At 37.0% G+C, this 25,807-nt stretch overlaps 1 protein-coding gene across 3 annotated transcripts in view; it reads right to left on the minus strand.

The window, feature by feature from the left end:
• Positions 1 to 25,807, minus strand: part of TRIQK (triple QxxK/R motif containing) — a 163,661-nt gene that overhangs the window by 134,794 nt on the left and 3,060 nt on the right. For all 3 annotated transcript variants that reach the window (XM_088844660.1, XM_088844659.1, XM_088844661.1), the window contains exon 2: positions 5,383 to 5,533. The gene's annotated coding sequence lies outside the window, so the exon portion shown is untranslated. The remainder of the gene's footprint in view (positions 1 to 5,382; positions 5,534 to 25,807) is intronic.

The following is a 25,807-nucleotide window of genomic DNA, read 5'->3' on the forward strand; positions in this document are numbered from 1 at the left end:
ATTCTAAAGGAGATCAGTACTGAGTGTTCATTGGAAGGACTGATGCTGAAGCTGAAACTCCAATACTCTGGCCACCTGATGCGAAGAACTGACTCACTAGAAAAGACCCTGTTGCTGGGAAAGATTGAAGGCGGGAGGAGAAGGGGACGACAGAGGATGAAATGGCTGGATGACATCACCAACTCGATGGACATGAGTTTGAGCAAGCTCCGGGAACTGGTGATGGACAGGGAGGCCTGGCGTGCTGCAGTCCATGGGGTCGCAAAGAGTCGGACACGACTGAGCAACTGAACTGAACTGAACTGAAATTATTCATTCCAGTGTTGTCATGTTCCCAAAGAGACAGTTCCACGTATTAAGTTTAGAGTATAAAATACAATTAATTAATTACAAAAGGAAGTTGCTAAGATATATATGTTCAGAGAAATAGCAGCATTTACAACTGAAAATAGAAGCAAAGAATAGAATAAGAAAGAATATCACACCTTATAAAAAATAATATAACTATAAAAAAGGACAGAAAACATTTATTTCCCAGTGAAAAATATACTCACTCTGGGAAGAAAGAAAGTGACTAATACATCAAAATGAAAAGTCAGAAAATAGTTTAATAATAAAGGCTAATTCAGTGAAAATCTACTACATTTCCTAGAATACTTTGATGATAGAAAAATGATGAGTAAATTATTTCCCAAGTGTGATGTATCTAGGAAATAGATCAGTGAAACAAAACGAGTAATATGATCACAGCATACAAACAGAAAATTCACATATAGAAGCAAAAAAATCACAGTTTACATTGCATTCATGTTTAAAATCAAACATCACTTTTTCACATTCTGAAGATTCTCCCCCACCACCCCAAATATGGAAAGAAAAACAAGCCAGGACTTTAATATATTTTTTTTCAACCTGGAACAGCTGCAAAAAACAAATCTTGCTGGAGATAAGCTTGGTTATAAATATCAACATTCCCTTTAAATAAGGGAGTCCAGTTTTCATACCATCTGCCTCTTTCTAAAAGTAAAAAAAATGAAGTTCGTAAACCAGGACATTCTCTTTCAAATACGGCATTTAGAAATGAATGTCCTAAAAAGGTTGTGAACTCTTCTGGGCCCCTGTCTTTAAACTTGCTCTTTTTGGTTCATTTTAGAAAATGGGATTTTATGAAAGCAAACAACTGAGTGCACTAATAAACTGCATGAAGCAATTAATAAAGAAAAAATATAATTTTTCAACTGTTCAACCCAGGAATTGAACCAGGGTCTCCTGCACTGCAGGCAGATTTTTTACCAGCTGAGCTACCAGAGAAGCCCAAAATAAAAAATAATTGTTCAACTTTTTCACATTATTGACCATAATCACAATCTCTGGTCCCAATTTCTCTTTGATGAATCATATTCCCTTACTGTTTATCTTTTAACTATAATACATTTGTCACTTTTGGTACCTTTTCCCCAAATTTTTTTACAGCCTGTTCCTAAGACCTGCATGTTATCTCTTTCAGTACAAAAGTCTAGTTACTACAGAACCAGACTTTCAATATAGGTTCTATCTTCTACAAAAATCTCTCCTATGCCTCTCTCAACACAGTGGTGTTTTCATACTTGAATTTCAAATTTACCTTAAAACCTCCTTTCATCTTTTGCCTTTAATTATTTTTCATTCTTTGTTAATGACCTTGTGATTGAACATTTCAATTTTTCACTGTGCCACATTATTACATCTTCAATAATGAAGTTCATAAACCATATCCATTTTTAACTCCTTAAAGCATTCACAAGAAAGAATAGATGCAAGATGATCTACCAGGCAGAGACGTTCAGAAAGGTACAGTAGAGACATCTACATAAAAGAATATCCAGTACAGTAACATGAGACCACTTGAGAGAAAACAGAGGACACAGAGAACAGAAAAAAATGGCATCGTGTATTTTAATGATAAATGTAAATGTTTAGTCAACTCCCTGAATTACAGTGCTAGGATTCTGAAAAGCTACTAAAACAAAAACAACTAGGGAGCCTTGGCACAATTCATTCTCATTTTCATGTTTATTCTTTCCTTCCTCTTTTTTTATAAACACACTCCTATATACTGCAAACAAAAAGAAGATTGAATCTTTAATCATGAGCATTTGTAGCTATTTTGATGCTAAAATGCACGTAAATGTGTCCTTCATAGGACAAATGTGTCCTAAGACTTCTCACTGTCAATCCTTTTAAGCCACAGACCACCTAGGTCTGTAATCATAGAAAATAAAGTTCTTTTAAAAATTACATTTAATTGCTTTCTTGGAATGCTGCATCTTCAATGTATAAGAAGGGAGGAGAGAAGAGATTTCTTCAAAGTCATGGTCAATAATATTTAAAATAAATAACCATATTATAGCAATCAGTATTTCATTTCTTCATGATTTGATGCAAGCACGACAAAATATGAACAATTAGATGATCAGTGTTGCAACAGAAAAGTTATTTTACCTTAGACCTATCAATTGTTACTTTTAAAAGGTTAAAAAGCTCTTTTCATATTTAGTCTATTTTTTATTTTCTGATTTCCCTTCACTAGAATGTTTGTACAATTGTTTGCATACTAAAAAATCTCAAACAAATTAGAACACTGAATACTCAGTACATTTTTTAACAGATATTTTCCAGAATTATTATGTTAACTTAAAACATCCACATTTTATGCTTAATTATTATAAACTTGATTTTAAAAGCTTTGAATTTTAAAATATTACTATAATCTCTCTTTCATAAGGAGATGAGTCTGATAAAGTATGGGTTAACTCTTCCTTGCTTTAACTTATTTCCTTTCTGGTTCTGTCACTTTTTAGTTGTTTACTAAGCTAAGCTCGTTTACCATTTTTCAAATCAGTACAGCAAGGATTCCTACCTCATGTGGCTGCTGTAAGTGTTAAATTAAATTGCTAGTTGATTTAAAGTCCTTATCATGGTGCTCCTCACATAGTAAGCGCTGGATACATGTTAGCATCATTACATCATATGGACTTAATCACTTACTCACTGTGGAGTCACCACACAGTCCAAATAAGCTTTTTAAGAGAAAAAAACTAATCTGAACTTGAAGACCTTACATTCATGTAAAAAGTCACTGAGATACATAAAGAAAGAAAGAAAAGGATGGTCTCATAATATCTATGTGTAACTTCCGTTCTGTTCTGTTCAGTCGCTCAGTCGTGTCCGACTCTTTGCGACCCCGTGGACTGTAGCCTACCAGACTTCTCCGTCCATGGGATTCTCCAGGCAAGAATAACGGAGTGGGTTACCATTTCCTTCTCCAGGGATCTTCCCGACCCAGGGATCAAACCCGGGTCTCCCGCATTGGAGGCAGACGCTTTAACCTCTGAGCCACTACATATAAATAGTACCCTTTCTGCTATCATTTGGTCTCCTAACCATTTTCTATCATCAGCTAAGTGGCTTCAGCAAAAGTATCTTTGGATAACTTAAACAGAAAATTACATATACGGTCTTCTTCTTAATGTGTTGAAAACTTTGGATGAATAGATTATCACTTATATGCTCACAGTTTATGTACATAAGGAACATTCTAAAACACTTTCTAAAATGGAAGGCTTCTGAACAACAACAAAAGTCTTGAACACTGGTCCCATTTTTTAAACTAACAACTGAATGTCAGAAATCTCAAATTATTCTCCAGTCTAAGAAAAGAATCTTCTCAGTTCAACACTTCCACTACTTCTCTGTTATTCCTTCCTCAGGGGTTCAGGAGTTGTAAACCCTTGATGTTATTTCTAAGTCTGTATGTCACAATTTCTCTTATATATTCTCATTTGCATTAGGTAGGTCTGTATGGTTCTTTCTACTAGAGCAGTGGGAATCAGATAAAACTGGTTCCATCAATGATCAAAACTTGAATTTGCAGTACCAAATTCAGCATTCCAAATATTAAAAATGACCCTAGCTCTAACATATAATGGTGAGTTTAGGATATCCTTTAAATTATAGTCCATTCCAATGTTTTCCAAAAAACCTTAAGAAAAATATAATAATATTCAAATCACTTCTCTATTTTACTTTTGAAAATTAACTTCACTATAACATACTATTTATTTCAAGGTCCATCATAAAAATGATTTTATAAAAGCACTTGATAACTACCTCACTAATTCTATAAATATTTCCCCTACTATTGGGTCTTTATTATTTTAACCAAAATTTGGAAGCAAAGAATAGCTTACATATCATAGGCCCTTTGAATGAAAATGGCATACACAAAATTCACTTAAAATGTTTATTTTCAAATTATTACTGAACTCTGAACAATTTAAAGAAAAAAGCAATTGAACTTCCCAAAACAATTTTTACAGTAAAATGTGTAACCTGATTTTGCACAAGTACAGAACTCTGCCCAGCATCCTCTCAGTCCCAAGCTGGTCTCATCTCCTGTTTGATTCAGGAGCAACTCCAGGTTGTGTTTCTCCTGAAACACATCTTCATTTCATTCTGGGCACATGAATTTGTTTCCCAAATCACAAAAATATAGATCTTTAGAAAAGGTCAGCTGACTTTGCAAGTTCACTCTCACTCTCTCACACACACCAAAACACACATTTACACACACACCAGACAGACAAAAATCCGCATGCGTGTGCTCAGACACAAACATCGACCGTGTCAGGACTTTGATCTCAGTGTAAGAAGTGTCCCGTCTCCTTCAAGTGTAAAAGGTGTCCTGCTTCCTCTGTGCCCCGGAGTCTACCCCATAAATACATGGGGAACCACTAAAGAGTTCTGATCAGAACGAGGGGTGGGAGAACAGAGTGGAGGATAAGGTCACACATATAATAGGGGCCCATTTTCTTCCCTTTTATGACAAATTTCTTCTCTCCACGAAACTTATGACACATCAATGTATCAATTAATCAAGAAAGATTTAAAATAATGGTGAATAATAGATGCTTTATGATCTTAATTTGCTCTATGACCTTAATTACTTATATGCAGGTACATTGATTTTAACCAATGTACAATTATCAAAATACAGTAATGTACCAAAATATCACAGTGTACCAAATATCAAGAGAGATCAAATATTTTAATTTGGCAACAAATTCTCATAGACAATTAATAACACTAAATGATTTATCAAATTAATCAGATAAAGATTTATGGTTTTATAGATCTCACTCTGTTTTCTTGGATTTGTCCAAAATCACAAAATAAATTCAAGTAAAAACGTTTCCCCATCGTAATCCTGCCTCCCATAAGAAAGAACAAATTCCAAACTCAAGTTCATTGCCAAAAACAAACAAAAACAAGAAAAACAAAGTGAAAGAAAACAAACCACAAGTCACAACACCTTTTGCCAAATGTTAAATCAAATAAACACACCTTGCGCTTTGTCCTTGAGGCTGCCAAGTCTGAACTCTGGAGAGCTGCCAAGAGGTAAGATGTTTCCAAAGGCAAATCTTTACTGAGGAAGCGGTGCTCACATTCCTGGCAAATTCAATTCCACCAATAATAATACTCTGAATGCTTCTTACTGGAATTCAAATAGAGTATATAGAAATATTAAATGGATGATCTCCAGTTCCTTAGTGTATGCAAAATAAAATCACTATGGTATCATTTCCCAAGTTGTGGTTTATGGTTTGATAACTCTATTATATGTTCATTCAACTTAAGTTTCTATGCCAATATATACTTGAAAAACATTGTATACTATTCCCCCTTTACACAAGATATAATTTCATTAAAAGGCTCTGAGAAGTCCTGTAACAGAAAAGCCTATTGAAATTTATTTGAACCGAGGTGTCCCAAAATAACCTCCTTCACTATAATCAACAGCAACATTATTTCTGCAGATCACACTTTAAGAATGATTCATTGTATAGTGATTATCTGTAAAGCAGTAAGAGATGCTTCCACTACATTTTAGACTTAAATATGAATATAGAGATTGATTTGAATTTATTTTCCATTAGTGCAATTTGTAGAGTTGATCTATAAATATAATTATATTTATTCAACCATAATTTGTTAAGTACATGTTATTTTTGAAGCCAAATTTTCATTAAAAAGCAATAAGAAAATCAAATAGTGTACAGTTTATTCATTTTGGTCAAAAAAAATATTTACTAAATATTTACTATCCAGGAGCTGAACTTATCTCTAGCTTTATGCTCTAATTGTTCTCACATAAATAAGAATATCAAATTTAAGTAGTTCCAAACTGTTATCTGATAATAATAAGCAACTCAAAATGTAACTCTAAGTATGTGAGAATAGAATTCTTACTAATTATAATCACATCATTAACAATATCTTGCAGAAGTGGCCAAGACGATGGAGTAGGAAGACTATGAGCACACCTCCTTCCAGACAGACCCACTAAAATCACACTGACTTACAGAGCGATTCTCCATGAAAACAACATTAAGACTAGCACAAAGAATCTTCTGCAAATAAACACATAAAGAAGGGAAAACAAGGAGATGACTATGAGAGGGAGAGATGCTATTTGTCAGAATCCATTTCCTCAAGTTGTCAAACCACAAATGAAAATAATATCAAAATCTTGGTTCCTCCCCAAGGACTAAGGGGTCTGAGCCCCATACTAAGCTCCCTAGCCTGGGGGTCCTGCACCAGGAAGACAGACCCTCAGAACACTTGGCTTTGAAAACCAGAAAGCTACAGGAATAGACTCTCTGCTCTCAAATGCATCCCCGAACCTCACAAGCTTTGCCTCCCAGCACAGAAGAAAACAGTCTTAAGAGGAGCCTGGTCAGATCCACTTGCTGACTCAGAGAGTTTCCCAGAGAGGCAAGAAGCAACTGGGGCTCCCATGGGGATAGAGAATCTGGCAACAACCATTTCTGGGAGCTCATTCTACGGCAGTAACATCAGCATCGCCAACTCTCATTTTGGAATCCTGCCTCAAGTCATTAGTGGGACAGCAGCAAGCCTATACCTCCCTGGAATTTGTAGACAGCCACCAAAAGACTTGGCTCCTCTCTCTAGCAATAAGTACCAACCCAGTATCCCCCTGGATCATGCAAAAAGTCATGTTAGGACCCAGCCCCACCCAACAACAGGTGAGAAACAGTCCTGTTTCCCCCAGTCTATACAGCCAACTGCATGGGAAGCTCATTCTACCCCTAGCAGGCCTACACCTAACATACAACACATGACTTCACAGTCAACCAGGCTGGGGCCAGCCCCACCTACCATCACAAACAAGGTAGTTGGCCCTGCCACAACAGACAGCACATGCAGTCCACGTAGGGGACACGCTTACAACACATAGTTCTGGTGGCCAGAGTGGAGGATGCCGTTGGGCCACCCAGGATGTCTATTACATAAGGCCACTTCAAGGATAAGAAATGTAACTGATCAATCTAACAAAGACAAACACAGAGAACTGGGCAAAATTAGGTGACAGAGAAATATATCTTAAATGAAGGAACAGGTCATATCTCAGAAAAAGACCCAAACAAAGGTGAGATAAGCAATCTATCCAATAAAGAGTTCACCATAATAATCATAAAGATGCTCACCAAATTTAGGAGAATGGATGAACACAGTGTGAATTTCAACAAAGAACTAGAAAATATAAAGAAGACCCAAATGGAGCAAAAATTACAATAACTGCAATAAAAAGTTTACTAGCAGAACTCAATAGTAGATTAGATACAGAGGAACAGATAAGCCATCTGGAAGATAGACTAGTAGAAATTAACCAAGCTGAATGGAAAAAAAAAAAAATTAGGACAGTTTAACAGTTCTCTTGGACAATATCAAGGGAACTAACATCTACATTACAGGAGTCTCAGAAGAAAGAGAGGAAGGAGCAGAAATAATAGCTGAAAATGTCCCAAACCAGGGGAAGGAAGCAGACATCCAAGTCCAGGAAGCACAGAGATTCCAAAACAAGATGAACACAAAAAGGCTCATTCCAAAACACTTTATAAATAAAATGGCAAAAATTAAAGATAACAAGAGGATATTAAAAGCAGTAAGTTAAAAGCAACAAGTTATATAAAGGAACTCTGCTAAGGCTATTAAAAGCAGCAAGTTAAGTTTGAGAAAACTCCCATATCAGCTGATTTTTAGCAGAAACTCTGCAGATGAGAAAGTAGCGGCATAATATATATAACAATGAAAGGGAAAAACCCACAACCAAAAATACTTTACCTGACATAGCTTTCATTCAGATTTCTTAGCAAAATCTAAAGTTTTGCAGAAGCAAAAGCTGAATTCAATACCACCAAACTCAGTCTAAAAGATACATTAAAGGGACTCCTCTAAGAAGAAAAGGCGGCATTAGAAATATGAAAATTATGAAATTAAAAAAAATCTCACTGATAAAGGTAAACATACAGCAAAAGTAATAAACCACCTACTTATAAAACTAGTAGGAATATTAAAAGACAAAAGTAGTAAAATCATCTATGCTACTGCAGCTGCTAAGTCGCTTCACTCGTGTCCGACTCTGTGCGACCCCATAGACGGCAGCCCAACAGGCTCCCCCTTCCCTGGGATTCTCTAGGCAAGAACACTGGAGTGGGCTGCCATTTCCTTCTCCAAGGCATGAAAGTGAAAAGTGAAAGTGAAGTTGCTCAGCCATGTCCGACTCTTTGCAACCCCATGAACTGCAGCCTACCAGGCTCCTCTGTCCATGGGATTTTCCAGGCAAGAGTACTGGAGTGGGGTGCCATTGCCGTCTCCGAAAATCATCTATATCCACAATAAATAGTTAAGGGACACAAAAATATAAACATCAAATGTAGCAGTGGGGGAATAAAAATATAAGGTGGTCAGAATGCCTTCAAACTAAATATATCATAAACTTAAAATAATCACACACACACATATACATATGTGTATACATACATAGGTTGTTATATATGAACCACACAGTAACCACAAATCAAAAACCTAAAATAGTTACACACACAAAACTGTAAAAAAAAGAATCTAAATGACACTAAAATAGTCATCAAATCAAAATGGAAGAAAAAGAACAAAGAAAGAAAAAAGAACTCCAGAAAAAAACCAAAAACAATCAAGTGACAATAAGTACATACCTATCAAATAATTACTTTAAGCTTAAATGGACTTAATGTTCCAATGAAAAGGCATTCACTGAAGGATTAAAAAATTAAGATCCATATATATGCTTTTTACAAAAGATTCATTACATATCTAAAGACACACATAGACTGAAAGTGAGGAAATGAAAAAAGTATTCATGTAAACTGAAACAAAAAGGCTGGCATAGCACTGACAGATGAAATTTTTTTAGAACAAAAACTATAACAAGAGTTAAAGAATGTCATGACATAATGATAATGGGATCAATCCAACAAGAAGATATAATAATTGTAAATATAAATGCATACAGTATGGGAGTACCTAAATAAAGCAAATATTAACCAATATAAAAGGAGAAACTTAGAGTAATACAATAGTAGTAAAGGATTTTACCACCACACTTACATCAATGGACAAATCTTCTAGACAGAAAATTAATGAGAAAACACTGGCCTTAAATGGCACATTAGAGCAGATGGAATTAGTAGATACACATGAAATATTCCACCTCAAAATATCACAATACACAATTTTTTCAAGAGCACATGGTAAATTCTCCATGATAGATCACATGCTAGGCCACAAAATACATCTTAATAAATTTAAGAAGACTGAAAATATATCAAGCGGTTTTTTCTTACCAAAATGCTATGAGAGTAGAAATCAAATACAAGAAGAAAAAAAAAAAAAGAACTGCAGAAAATGCAAACACGTGGAAGCTAAACAATATGCTAGTTAAACAACCAATGAGGAATAGACAAAAATTAAATGAAGTAAAAAAAATACCTGGAGACAAGTGAAAATTAAAGCACAACAACCCAAAATCTTTGAAATGCAGAAAAATTAGCTCTAAGATGGAAATTTACAGTGATAAAAGCCTGTTTTGTTTCAGGAAACAACAAATATGAAATAAACAACCTGATCTTATACCTAAAAGAATAGAAAATATAGAACTAACAAAATCCAAAGTTAACAGCAGAACAGAAACAAAAAAGGAGAGAGAGGGAGGGGGGAAAGTCCAGTGAAACTCAGAGTTGGCTTTTGGAAAAGACAGACAAATGGATGACTCCTTAGCCAGACTCATCAAGAAAGACAGAGAGGGCTCAAAACAGTAAATCAAAATGAGAAAGGAGACGTTACACCTGATACCACAGTTGGCCCCTAAGAGATTACTATAAGCTGCTGCTGCTAAGTCGCTTCAGTCATGTCCGACTCTGTGCGACCCCATAGACGGCAGCCGACCAGGCTCCGCCGTCCCTGGGATTCTCCAGGCAAGAACACTGGAGTGGGTTGCCATTTCCTTCTCCAATGTGTGAAAGTGAAAAGTGAAAGTGAAGTCGCTCAGTCATGTCCGACTAGTAGCGACCCCATGGACTGCAGCCTACCAGGCTCCTCTGTCCATGCGATTTTCTAGGCAAGAGTACTGGAGTGGCTTGCCATTGCCTTCTCCGATACTAGTATGTGCCAATAAAAGGCTCATAAGAGATCACCACAAGACATTATGTGCCCACAAAATGGAAAACCTAGAAGAAATGGATCAATTTCTAAAGATACAGAATTTCCCAGACTGAATCAGGAAGAACTAGAAAATATGAAGAGGAAAAATTACCAGTAATAAAATTTAATCAGTAATATATTTAAAAAAAATACTCTCAACAAAGTCTAGGCATAGATGGCTTCACAGGTGACTTTTACCAAACATTTAAAGAGTAAACATCTATCCTTCTCAAACTAATCCAAAAATCGGGGAGGAAGGACCATTTCTAAACTCATTCTACAAGACCAACAGCACACTGAATACCAAACCAGAAAAAGAGCCCATAAAGAAAATTATAGGCCAATAACACTGATAAACATATATGCAAAAATCCTCCACAAAATATTAACAAATCAAATCAAACAACATTTAATAGAATCAAATACCATTTTCAAGTGAGATTCATCCCAATGACATAAAATGATCCAGTATTCATAAATCAATTTGATATACTATATTATCAAATTGAAAAAACATGACCATCTCAACAGATGCAGACAAAGATTTTGATAAATTTCAATATCTGTTTATAATAAAAACTCTCAACAAAGGGGAAATGTACCTCAACATAATAAAGACCACATAAAACAGACCCATAGCCAACATTACACTCAGTGGTGAAAAGTGAAAGCATTTCCTCTAAGATCAGGAACAACATAAGGATACCCACACTTGCCACTTTTATTCAACATAGTATTAGAAGTCATAGACACAGCAATCAAACAAGAAAAAGAAATGAGAAATCCAACCTGGAAAGGAGGAGACAAAACTCACTATTTAGAGATGACATGAATATATATGTGTGTGTGTACACTATACATATATACACATGTATATGTAAAATATGTATATACTATACAATTTAGGCTGTGCTGCACTTAGTTGCTCAGTCATGTCTGACTCTTTGCAACCCCAGGGACTGTAGCCCTCCAGGCTCCTCTGACCATGTGGATTCTCCAGGCAAGAATACTGGAGTGGATTGCCATATCCTCCTCCAGTGGATCTTTCCAACCAAGGGATCAAACCCAGGTCTCTCACTTTGCAGCGGATTCTTTACATCCAAGTCACCAAGAAAGCCTAAGAATACTGGATTGGGTATCCCTTCTCCAAAGGATCTTCCCGAACCAGGAATTGAACTGGAGTCTCTTGCATTGCAGGTGGATTCTTTACCAGCTGAGCTACCAGGGAAACCCATATAATTTATATACATATACAAATATATGGAAAATTCTAAAGATATAACCTCGAAACCGTTAGGACTCCATGATTAGGACTCCTCAATGAATTCAAAATGTTAATATACAGAAATTGTTGCATTTCTATACACTAGCAATGAACTATCAGAGAAATTAAGAAAACAATCCCATCTATAATTGCATTAAAAAGAATAAAATACCTAGAAATAAATCTAACCAAGGTAGCAAAAGACCTGTACTCAGAAAACTATGACACTGATGAAAAAAACTGAAGCCGCATAAATAACTGAAAAATATACTGTGCTCATGGACTGAAATATTACGGTTAAAATGATCCCATTATTCAAGGAAATCAACAGACTTATGCAATTCCTATCAAATCCCAAAGGGTTATTTACCAAACCAGAACAACTAACTATAAAATTTTTATGAAAACACAAAAAAAACCCTGAAGAGTCAAAGCAATATTGAGAAAGAAGAGCAAAGATGGAGACATCACTCTCCCTTACTTCAAACTACACTCAAAGCTATGGTAATCAAAACAGTATGATAGTGGCACAAAAAAAGACACAGAAATCAATGGAACAGAACTGAGTCCAGAAAGAAACGTACACTTTCCTGATCAATTAATCTACAAAAAAGCAAGTAAGACTATGAAATAGGGAAAAGACAACCTCTTCAATAAATGGTGTTGGGTAAACTGGACAGTTAAATGTGACCAACTCACACTGCACTATTTTTTCACATAATATACAAAAACAAACTGAATGGACTAAAGACTTAAATGTAAGCCATTCTTTCCTAGAAGAAAACATAATATGCTCTTTAACGTTAGTCTCAGCAATATTTTTTGGATCTGCCTCGCCAGGCATGGAAAATAGAAGCAAAAATAAACAAATAGGACTACATTAAATAAGAAAGCTCTTGCACAGCTAAAGAAACTAGGGCAAAATGAAAATGCTGCCCACTGAATAGGAGAAGATATTTGCAAATGACAGATCTGATACAGGGCAATATTCAAAATATAACAAGGATGCATAAAACTCAGATTTTACAAAAAAAAAAAGCCCAAATACACAATGCACAGAAGACTTCAATAGACATTTTTCCAATGACATATAGATGGCCAACAGGCACATTAAAAGATGTTCAAAATCATTAATCATCATGCTGCTACTGCTGCTAAGTCACTTCAGTCATGTCCGACTCTGTGTGACCCCACAGACGGCAGCCCACCAGGCTCCCCCATCCCTGGGATTCTCCAGGCAAGAACACTGGAGTGGGTTGCCATTTCCTTCTCCAATGTGTGAAAGTGAAAAGTGAAAGTGAAGTCACTCAGTCATGTCTGACTCGTAGCGACCCCATGGATTGCAGCCTACCAGGATCCTCCGTCCATGGGATTTTCTAGGCAAGAGTACTGGAGTGGCTTGCCATTGCCTTCTCCGGCCTTCTCCGACTACCAGTGGAAATGAGATATTACTTCACACTTGTCAGAATGGTTATGATCAAAAAGACAAAAATTAACGGTTTGGCAACAATGTAGAGAAAAAGGAACATAGGGAACTCTTGATGAGAATGTAAGTTGGTATAGCCACTATGAAAACAGAATGGAGGTTCCTAAAAAACTTATAAATAGAACTACTATATAATCTATTAATTCTATTTCCTGGTATTTTTCTGAAGAGAATAAACACTAGTTCAAAAAGACATTGCAAAAAAATAAAATAAAATAAAAATTAAAAAAGAAATAAAAAGACATTGCATCACAGAAAAAGCAAAGGAATTCCAGAGAAACATCTCCCTCTACTTCACGGACTATGCTAAAGCCTTTGACTATGTGGATCACAACAAACTATGGAAAATTCTTCAAGATATGGGAATTCTAGATCACCTTACTTGTCTGCTAGGAAACCTATGCAGGACAGGAAGCAACAGTTAGAATCAGACATGGAACAATGAACTGGTTTAAAACTGGGAAAGAGTACGTAAAGGCCGTATATTGTCACCCTGCTTATTTAACTTAAATGCAGTGTACATCATGCAAAATGTCAGGATGGATGACTCACAAGTTGGAATTAAGATTGCTGGGAGAAATATCAACAACCTCACATGTGCAGATGATACCACTCTAAGTGCAGAAAGTGAAGAAGAAAAAAAAGCCTTTTGATGAGGGTGAAAGAGGAGAGTGAAAAAGCTGGCTTAGAACTCAACATTTAAAAAAATGAAGATCACGGCATGTGGTCACTTGACTTCATGGCAAATAGGTGGGAAAAAAGTAGAAAGAGTGACATTTTATTTTCTTGGGCTCCAAAATCACTGTGGACAGTAACTGCAGCCATGTAATTAAAAGACGCTTGCTCCTTGGAAGAAAAGCAATGACAAACCTAGACAGCATATTAAAAAGCGGAGACATTACTTTGCTGACGAAGTTTCATGTAGTGAAGGTTATAGTTTTTCCAGTATTGTGCTGGAGAAGACTCTTGAGAGTCCCTTGGACAGCAAGTAGACCAAATCAGTCAATCCTAAAGGAAATCAGTCCTGAATATTCACTGGAAGGACTGATGCTCAAGCTCAAGCTCCAATACTTTGACCGCCTGATACGAAGAACCAACTCGTTGGAAAAGACCCTGATGCCGGCAAAGACTGAGGGTAGGAGAAGAGGGCGACAGAGAATGAGATGGTTGGATGGCATCACTGACTCAACAGATGTATTTGAGCAAACTCTGGGAGAGAGTGAAGGACAGGGAAGCCTGGCATGCTGCAGTTCATAGACCTGCAAAGAGTCAAACATGACTTACAGACTGAACACAACAAGGATGGCTGTACAAAAGGACAGACAATAAGCAGTATTAATGTGGATGTGCAGGAACTAGAACCTTCACATATTGCTGGTAGGAAAGCAAAATGGTGCAGCCATTTTGGAAAGCAGTTTGGCAGCTCCTCAAAGTCTAAACAGAAAGGCCATGTGACCTAGAAATTCCATTTCCAGGTATACATGTGACAGAAATGAAAATATTGTCACATAAAAATGTGTAACCAAGTGTAAACAGAAGCATTATCCCTATAGCCAGAAAGTGAAAACAATCAGTGATGAATAGGTAAACAAAATGTGGTATAACCATACAATTCAATGTTCAATTCAGTCACTCAGTCGTGTCCGACTCTCCACGACCCCATGAATCACAGCACGCCAGGCCTCCCTGTCCATCACCAACTCCCAAAGTTCACTCAAACTCATGTCCACAGAGTCGGTGATGCCATCCAGCCATCTCATTCTCTGTTGTCCCCTTCTCCTCCCGCCCCCAACCTTTCCCAGCATCAGAGTCTTTTCCAGTGAGAAACTCATCGCATGAGGTGGCCAAAGTATTGCAGTTTCAGCTAATTTAACATAAAAACAAGTAATGAAATATTGATACATGGTACAACACAGATGAACTTTGAAAACTTTATGCTAAGTGAAAGACGTCATTTACAAAAAGTCCAATTAATGCATAATTCCTGTTTGTTCTCTTTATATATAATATTCAGAATGAGAAAATCTATACGGACAGAAAATAGATTGATAAATGATTACTTAGGCTGGCAGCTCAGCTGGTAAAGAATCCGCCTGCAATGCAAGAGACCCCAGTTCAATTCCTGGGTAGGGAAGATCCTCTGGAGAAGGGATAGGCTACGCACTCCTGTATTTTTGGGCTTCCCTTGTGACTCAGCTGGTAAAGAATCTGCCTGCAATGTGTTAGACCTGGGTTCAACCCCTGGGTTGGGAAGATCCCCTGGAGAAGGGAACAGCTACCCACTGCAGTAGTCTGGCCTGGAGAATTCCATAGACTATACAGTCCATGGGGTCACAAAGAGTCAAACACGACTGAGCAATTTTCACTTTCACTTTTCATGGCTGAGGGTGAGAGCAGAATAGGGAATGACTAACAAAGGGTACTTTTTGAGGTAATAAATATATTCTGAAATTAGATAGTGACGATCATACACCTCACTTCAAATATGCTAAAACCACTGAATCATACACTTTAAAATCATAAATGTTACAACTGTGAATTATATCTCAATGAAGCTGTTATTAAAGGAATCATAATAATATAGATCTGTAGTCTTTATCTAAAATGCTTGGGCCAGACGTGTCTTGGAGACTACAGAAAGTAACTATGTTTCATAGTTACTATAATTATATAACACATATGGGGGCAGCACAGCAATATTTCACAGCAAAATCTTATCAATGTTGACACTGACTAAAAAAATAAGTACCACATAAGTCGTCCCCTGTCACTTTAAGGCTGGTTTGCATCAAATGAATTTGTGAAAATCTTGGGGAAAATAATTTTTCAAAACCTTGGATTTTGAAAATATGAATAATGGGTGTTGAACCCTTATAATGATGATGATTAATATTAGTAATAATAAAAATATCAGCAGTTTCCATTTATTGTGTTAAGCATGTCACATACATTATCAGAAATTCTCATAATATTCCTGTGGGATAAATACAATAAAACACAACTGGGAAAACTAGGTTTACTAATTATTAAGTGAGTTGTTCAAGCATGCACAGTTAACAGGGAAAAGGTAGAAAATTGAACTCAAATCTATCTAATCAAAGAACTCACTCACTTTCCTTTACAAGGAAGAGCTGTGTTCAGATCATTTATCTGAGATATAGATTTTACATCTGTAAATCGGAGAAAAGACATTGGGGGATTGTTTGTATATCTCCCTCAAGGAAGAACTGTTGTAAACAGAATATAAATGGGTATATCTCAAGGCAACTTATGCCGCATGAAATTACAAGTCATAATATTGGAGAATTTTAGGGAGGGCTATATTTGAAAAATTTAAGAACCAATATCTAAACATTAGTAATACTAATCTGATCATGTGTCTCTACAGTTCAAACATCTGAAATGGATCCTCGCTGCCTACAAGATGAAGACTATTTTGCATGACATATACTAGGCTTCATAGCCTGGGCTAGCAGGTCTTTATTGTCTCAACTCCAGCCACTATTTTTCCAAATCCTGTTCCAGCTAGAGAATTTCTTTCATTTTTTTCAATCACATGACCCTACTGACAGCCTACTGGCCTTACACATCTTATCTCCATGTTACCTTAGCACCAGCATCATTCACCTTGAATTTGCAGGCACCCTTCAAAACTGCGTTTCAATGCCACTTCATCTGAAATAATTCACCTATACTTGCCAGAAATATAGGCTGATTAAATGATTGACACACAACCAACTTATTAAATGCAGTATATGCTTACCTCTAAAAGCACATACGATTTTGGCATACCATAGTAAAGTATTTGTTTTTTCTTCTTACAGCAGCATTAACTGACTTTTGTCTTTGGAAGTGATATTCGAAATCTTTACATGAATTTTGTTTCATTTAAAGCATGGAATGAAAAAGAGAAAATCTAGATTATTAAATATACAGAATAATACATACTTGGTTTTAACCTCAGTCCATATAAGACCAAAGAGATGCTACAGTAAGGAGCGTACTGAAGGGCAATAGCTGAGTAAATTTGGGTACTGTGGACTAAAATCAAAGTCTCAGTCTTATACACCAAAGTTCATATACACAGTTTAGATTAGGAGTTGCAAAGTTTCTCTGTAAAAGGTCATATCAAAAATACTTTAGGCTCTTCAGGTGAAGAGGCAAAATCAAATTATAACTCAATTTTGTCAGTGTGATTTATAGTGCTCTGAGGAGCAACGCAAAGCAAGGAGAGCACCACATTCACATCACTGTTGCAATTACTCAAAACTGCTGTTTTAAAGCAAAAGCAGCTATAGACAATATTAAACAAATGAGTATAACTGTGTTTCAATAAAACTTTATTTATAATCAATCAGATTGGAATTTCATATTCCTTTCACCTTGTAAAAATTATTGTTTCAATTCTTTCTCAACCATTTAAAACACAAAAAATATTTTTGGTTCCTGGGTTCTAAAAAACAAGCCAGATGTGGGTGGGCCTGGGTCACAATTTGCTGGATGTATTTTTTAATTTATTCATACTCTTGAATTACCAGGTTTCATCTCTGGCATAAATAAATCAGAAGATCACATGCTTTATTTAAATCTAGATTATTGTTGCTAAATAAAGTTTTACATTATATATCTTCTCATGCAGTTTTTTTCATTTAAATTTTTAATTAGACTTAATTATTTAAAGCCCCTCTATATCCTAGAAATCTATATCATGTTTTTATTTTTAATATACCATTGCTTTTGCATTTATATTATATCATCTTCTTATTATTTTTTTCCTCCAGAAGTAAAAAGTATGTAGTTTAGAGATTTTATATACTTAAGAATGGTTTTCTGTTGCTGTGTGTGAACAAAACAAACTGCATGGAATTTTGTTTTTCACTCTACAAACATTTCTCTGTTGTCATCTAGTATTTAAAACTACAGAAAAAAAGTCTGCAACCATATTAAGTTTGGGTTCCTGATAATAATGCACTATCTTCTCCTCTCTCCTTCTATACATAGGAAGGATGTTTTTCCTTTATCATTCAGTTCAGTTCAGTCGCTCAGTCGTGTCCGACTCTTAGCGACCCCATGAACCACAGCACGCCAGGCCTCCCTGTCCATCACTCAAACCCATGTCCATCGAGTTGGTGATGCCATCCAGCCACCTCATTCTCTGTCGTCCCCGTCTCCTCCTACCCACAATCACTCCCAGCATCAGAGTCTTTTCCAGTGAGTCAACTCGTCGCATGAGGTGGCCAAAGTATTGGAGTTTCAGCTTTAGCATCAGTCCTTCCAATGAACACCCAGGATTGATCTCCTCTAGAATGGACTGGTTGGATCTCCTTGCAGTCCTTTATCATTATGAGTTGAAAAACTGTTGACATTGTGTCTCTGAGTTGTCATATCTTATATAAGAAATATCCTTCTGCATCTATTGATCTTTTTTAGCTCAGAAAATTTTATTTCCTGCTATCTGTTTATTGAAAATTCAGGCTCCAAATGAAGAAAGTAGATCATTCAGGTATGACCTAAATCAGAACTCTTATGAATATACCAAAACTCTTATGAATAGATTCAAGGGACTAGATCTGGTAGAGAGTGCCTGAAGAAATATGGACAGAGACTTGTAACACTGTACGGGAAGGGGATACTAAAACCATCCCCAAGAAAAAGAAATGCAAGAAGGCAAAGTGGTTCTCTGAGGAAGACTTACAAGTAGCTAAGAGGAGAAGTAAAAGGCAAAGGAGAAAGGGAAATATATACCCAACCGAATGGAGAGTTCCAGAGAACAGCAAGGAGAGATAAGAAAGTCTTCTTAAGTGAACAATGCAGAGAAATAGCAGAAAACAATAGAATGGGAAAAACTAGAGATATCTTTAAGGAAATTGGAGATACCAAGAGGACATTTCATGCAAAGATGGGCATAATAGGGACAAAAATGGCAAGGACCTAACAGAAGCAGAAGAGATTAACGGAAGGTGGCAAGAATACACAGAACTGTACAAAAAAGCTCTTAATGACCAGATAACCATGATAAGGGTTAGGATTAGGGTTAGTGTCACTCAGCTAGAGCTAGACATCCTGGAGTATGAAATCAAGTGAATCTTAAGAAGTATTACTATGGACAAAGCTAGTGGAGGTGATGGAATTCCAGCTGAGCTATTTCAAATCCTAAAAGATGATGCTGTTAACATGTTGCACTTGTTATGTCAGTAAATTTGGAAAACTCAGCAGTGGCCTCAGGACTGGAAAAGGTCAGTTTTCATTCCAACTCAAGAAAGGCAATGCCCAAAATGAACATATTACTATACAACTGCACACATTTCACATACCAGTGAGATTATGTTCAAAATCCTTCAAGCTAGGCTTCAGCAGTACATGAATTGAGAACTTACAGATGTACAAGCTGGATTTAGAAAAGGAAGAGGAACCAGAGATCAAATCGCCAACATATGCTGGGTCATAGAAAAAACAAGGAAATTTCAGAAAAACATCTACTTCTGTTTTATTGACAATGTTAAAACCTTTGACTGTGTGAATTACAACAAACTGTGGAATATTCTTAATGAGATGGGAATACCAGACCACCTTACCTGCCTCCAGAAAAACCTGTATGCAAGACAAGAAGCAAAAGTTAGAACTGGACATGGAATGACAAACCAGTTCCAAACTGGGAAAGAGTACATCAGAGCTGCATACTGTCATTCTGCTTATTTAACTTATATGCAGAATACATCATGCAAATGTTGGACTGGATGAAGCACAAGCTGGAATCAAGATTGCTGAGAGAAATATCAACAACCTCAGATATGCAGATGATATCACTTTAATGGCAGAAAGTAAAGAGAAACTAAAGAGCTTCTTGATGAAAGTCAAAGAGGAGAGTGAAAAAACTGGCTTAAAACTCAACATTCAAAAAACAAAGATCATGGCATCCAGTCCTACCACTTCATAGCAAATAGTTGAGGAAAAAGTAGAAATAGTGAAAAGTTTTATTTACTTAGACTCAAAAATCAATGTGGACGGTGACTGCAGCCACAAAACTAAAAGACACTTGCTCCTCGGAAGACTAGTGATGACAAACCTAGAGAATGTATTAAAAAGCAGAAACATCACTTTGTCAACAAATACTGACTAAGTGGACATAAGTTTAAGCAAACTCCAGGAGATAGAGAAGGACAGGGAAGCCTGGCGTGCTGCAGTTCATGAGGTCACAAAGAGTCTGACATGACTTAGCAACCGAAAAACAACAACAATCTCTTTATTACATTTTTCTGAATTGCTCTGTTCTCGTCTTTAGGTACAATTATCAGAAATTCCAAGCGTTCATATAATGGACTTCATTCCTTTTTCTCCAATAGTTTTCACGCATTCAGTATTTTAGCTAGGATAAGTTTTCAAGTCTGTTCTCCACACATTAAATTTTCTATAGAAACATCAGTTCTACTCTTTACTGCCTCAAATATGGATTTATTTAGTATGTTATTGTGGTAGGCAGGATAATGTTTCCCCTCAAAGATGCCCAAGTTCTAATTTTTAGAACTTGCGAATGTGTTACCCTATACTGCAAAGGAACTTTGCAGATGTGATTCAATGAATAACCTCCTGGACTATCCAACTGAGTCTCTAAATGTTTTAAGTTCTCCTGGTTGTGGTCATAAGTGTATTTGACTACAGAAGAATAGTCAGAGAGATGCAATGTTGCTGGCTCTGAAGATGGAGAAACAATCTTCATAAATCAATGAATGTGTGCAGCCTCCAGAAGATGGAAAAGGTAAGGAAACGTCTCTCCCAGAGGGCCCTGAAAAGAAAGAATTCCTGCCCATACTTTGATTGTAGTTCAGTGAAACCTATTTCAGACTTCTGAAGTATAGAATTATAACATCCTGAATTTGTGGTAGTTATATCAGGAATATAAAACTAATGCAATTCTCACATTTTTTCAGTTTTTTCATCCTCTTTTTGTTCTACCTAATCTTCCTTCCACCGTCACTTAATCATGGCTCTTTTTATATACAGTTCCCCTCTCTCTGTGTTAGATATCAAAGAATTCTATCAAATGTTCTTCCTTGCCTTAAAATTCTTCTGATTTTTCATAGGTACGCCTATGAGTATTCTGCCAATTTCCTTTTTCTTGGCTTTGTGGGATATTTTTTTTTTTTTGTTCCACTTTATTCATTTCAAATGCTATATTTATCCAGAAAAATTTGGCATTGAAAGAGCCTATATAGATCATTTCTACATAATCCAGTGTTTTCCAAATGTGTGCATGTGTGGAGGCTGAGGGAGATATTGAAGAAAGGAGAAGAGAATAAACCTCTATGAACAGACAAAATGAAATCTGGAACTGGGAGATTATTGTTTAAATTATACCTTAAAAAATCTAATATATCCCTGCCCAGAAAGATTCAGTGCTATAGTGAATCACTGTGAATAATGAGAATTTTCATAAGACTCAAGCATATTCTTCAGAAAAAAAAAGGGTAGAAAACCAACAAAAATCTTCAACTCTTTCTGTTCTCAAATAAGGAACTTGATGCCTGAAGACAATGTAAAATCTAACAAATGATATATCTACTGCAAGAAGCCAGGTCTGAAGCTTTCAATCCAGTGCACTTTCTACCTGATGGAGATTATAAACTATAATCCACAATTAGGATTCTGAAACAGGCATCCATATTATTTCTTATACAGATATATATTTGAATATTTTCAAATTCAAAGTAGGTAAAAAATGCTTTGGGATTAAACTATCTTTGTCTTCACCAAAATTTTAAGGTATTCAGTCTAACTGGTCTGCTGCTTTTGCAACTTTGTTCTGTATAATACCACTACAGAAGAACTAAGCTACTTTATTCCTGCTTCCTTCTCCATGCTTAATGGCTTGAAAACCATGAAACTGATAGGATCCTCTCATTTAGGGAACTGTCTCCACCTTCTGACTCAACACAACAGAGTTTGTTAAACCACTAAGTACAGAGGATTTACCTTTCTGTCATTGTGTTTTAACACTGCAAAACTAAAAAGTAAGCTATGGTGATTTAGTCGCAAAGTCATGTCCCACTCCTGTGACCTGTCAGGCTTCTCTGTCCATGGGATTCCTCAGGCAAGAATGCTGCAGCGGGTTGCCAGTTCCTTCTCCAGGGGATCTCCCCGACCCAGGAATCAAACCCAGGTCTCCTGCACTGCAGGCAGATTCTTTATCAACTGAGCTACAAGGGAATTAGTAAAAAGTAAGCTAAGAAGCCATCTTTTCTTTTTCATGAAAATATATACCTACTCACTCTATTGTTGCAAATATACTTAACACTTGAACCATATAAGAAAGGATTAAATGTACATAATAGGTGTGACCAAAACTTAGCTCTTAGGAGTCTATGATTCTCTTATGTTCAATCAGGATATCTTTAGTCTTAAGAATATCAAATATAATTAAATATATATCGCTATTTTCCACTAATATAATTTTAGTCATTCCGAGAGAATACCAAAACATAACCATACTCTAAGCAGTATTTTTAAGACCTTCACATTTAGAGTCAAATCTATTGATATCAAGAACATGGTACATACTCAGCAGATGAATGGATAAAGAAGATGTGGTATGTAAACATCGAAGCTTCCCAGGTGGCACTGTGGTAAAGAATCTACCTGCCAATGCAGGAGATGCAAGAGACATGGGTTTGACTCCTGGGTCAGAAGATCCCCTGAAGTAGGAAATGGCAAACTGCTCCAGTATTCTTGCCTGGAAAATTCCATGGACAGAGCAGCCTGGGGGACTACAGCCCATGGGGTTGCAGAGATGTGGTGTGCAAGTATATATATATATATACACACACACACATATATATATAACATAATACTATTTAGCCATAAAAAGAATAAAATCTTTCCATTTGCAATAATACAAATGGGCCTAGAAGGTATTATTCTCAGTGAAATAAGACAAATACTGTATATTATCACTTACATGTGGAATCTAAAAACTAAAACGAATGAAAATAACAAATCAGAAACGGACTCACATAAAACAAATTACTGGTTATCAGTGGGGAGATTGGAAGAGAGCTGGGGCACGATAGGGTTAGGGTACTAAGTGGCATAAACTGCTATGTATAAAATAAATATACCACAAGGATACACTGCAGAGCATAGGAAATATACCTAATATTCTATAATAAATTTAAATGGGGGTATAATCTACAAAAATTCTGAATCACTATGTTGTATGTGTGCTTAGCCACTTAGTCATGTCTAACTCTATGATCCCATGGACTGTAGCACACCAGGCTTCCCTGTCCATGGAATTCTCCAGGCAAGAATACTGGAGTGGGTTGCCATGCCCTCCTCCAGGGAATCATCCCAACCTAGGGATCAAACCCAGGTCTCCCGCATTGCAGGCAGGTTCTTTACTGCCTGAGCCACCAGGGAAGCCCAAGAATACTGGAGTGGGTAGCCTATCCCTTCTGCAGGTGATCTTCCTGAACCAAGAATAGAACCAGGGTCTCCTGTACTGCAGGCAGATTCTTTACCAGCTGAACTACCAGGGAAGCCCAGTAGCTTCTAAAACTGATACGGTATTATAAAACGACTACACTTAAATTTAAAAGAAAACAAATTAAAAAGAAAAAATATGGTACATAGGAACAAAGACTAGGGGAAAATTTGCTCTAGTTTCATGTTTCTTTATGCAGGAACTCCACTGGAATAGTTTAGAGATGATTTTGGCATTGGAGTAGAGGAAGGAAATTTTTTACTGAGCTGGTGGACCTCTACATTATACAATATTCAACATCCTTAAACTTCAAGGTCCTAAAAGCCAATTGCTTTTAAGGATATCCTGATAATAGTTTGAGCAAACTCTAGGAGATAGTGAAGGACAGGGGAGCCTGGCTTGCTGCAGTCCATGGGGTTGCAAAGCGTTAGACACGACTTAGTGTCTGAACAACAACAACAATTTAACAACATCCCTACGTACGTCGAATGGCCCAGGGGTACTATCCAGGATGAAAAACCAGAGGACTAGATTAACCAGTCCTAGTCTCAGATTGCAATCTGTATTCACTAGATTTATCTTCTTTTTCTTCCCTCTCTGCCCTAGATCATCAGTTCAGTTCAGTTCAGTTCAGTCGCTCAGTCGTGTCCAACTCTCCGCGACCCCATGAATCACAGCACGCCAGGCCTCCCTGTCCATCACCAACTCCCGGAGTTCACTCAAACTCATGTCCACAGAGTCGGTGATGCCATCCAGCCATCTCATTCTCCGTCTTCCCCTTCTCCTCCCGCCCCCAACCTTTCCCAGCATCAGAGTCTTTTCCAGTGAGTCAACTCGTTGCATGAGGTGGCCAAAGTATTGCAGTTTCAGCTTTAGCATCAGTCCCTCCAATGAACATCCAGGATTGATCTCCTCTAGAATGGACTGGTTGGATCTCCTTGCAGTATAAGGGACTCTCAAGAGTCTTCTCCAACACCACAGTTCAAAAGCATCGATTCTTCGGCGGTCAGCTTTCTTCACAGTCCAACTCTCACATCCATACATGACCACGGGAAAAACCATTGCCTTGACTAGACGGACCTTGGTTGGCAAAGTAATGTCTCTGCTTTTTAATATACTATCAAGGTTGGTCATAACTTTCCTTCCAAGGAGTAAGCGTCTTTTAATTTCATGGCTGCAATCAGCATCTGCAGTGATTTTGGAGCCCAAAAAAATAAAGTCTGACACTGTTTCCACTGTTTTTCCATCTATTTCCCATGAAGTGATGGGACCTTTGTTTTCTGAATGTTGAGCTTCAAGCCAACCTTTTCACTCTCCTCTTTCACTTTCATCAAGAGGCTTTTGAGTTCCTCTTCACTTTCTGCCATAAGGGTAGTGTCATCTGCATATCTGAGGTTATTGATATTTCTCCCAGCAATCTTGATTCCAGCTTGTGCTTCTTCCAGCCCAGCGTTCCTCATGACGTACTATGCATACAAGTTAAATAAGCAAGGTGACAATATACAACCTTGACGTACACCTTTTCCTATTTGGAACCAGTCTGTTGTTCCATGTCCAGTTCTAACTGTTGCTTCCTGACCTGCATACAAGTTTCTCAAGAGGCAGGTCAGGTGGTCTGGGATTCCCATCTCTTTCAGAATGTTCCACAGTTTATTGTGATCCACACAGTCAAAGGCTTTGGCATAGTCAATGAAGCAGAAATAGATGTTTTTCTGGAACTCTCTTGCTTTCTCCATGATCCAGCGGATTTTGGCAATTTGATCTCTGGTTTCTCTGCCTTTTCTAAAACCTGCTTGAACATCTGGGAGTTCACGGTTTACATACTGCTGAAGCCTGGCTTGGAGAATTTTGAGCATGACTTTACTAGCGTGTGAGATGAGCGCAATTGTGCGGTAGTTTGAGCATTCTTTGGCATTGCCTTTCTTTGGGATTGGAATGAAGACTGACCTCTTCCAGTCCTGTGGCCAGCGCTGAGTTTTCCAAATCTGCTGGCATATTG

Source organism: Moschus berezovskii, chromosome 16 (genome assembly GCF_049115385.1).
Source record: "Moschus berezovskii isolate FMDL1 chromosome 16, NW_MosBer_1.0, whole genome shotgun sequence".
In the NCBI taxonomy this organism is placed as follows: Eukaryota; Metazoa; Chordata; class Mammalia; order Artiodactyla; family Moschidae; genus Moschus; species Moschus berezovskii.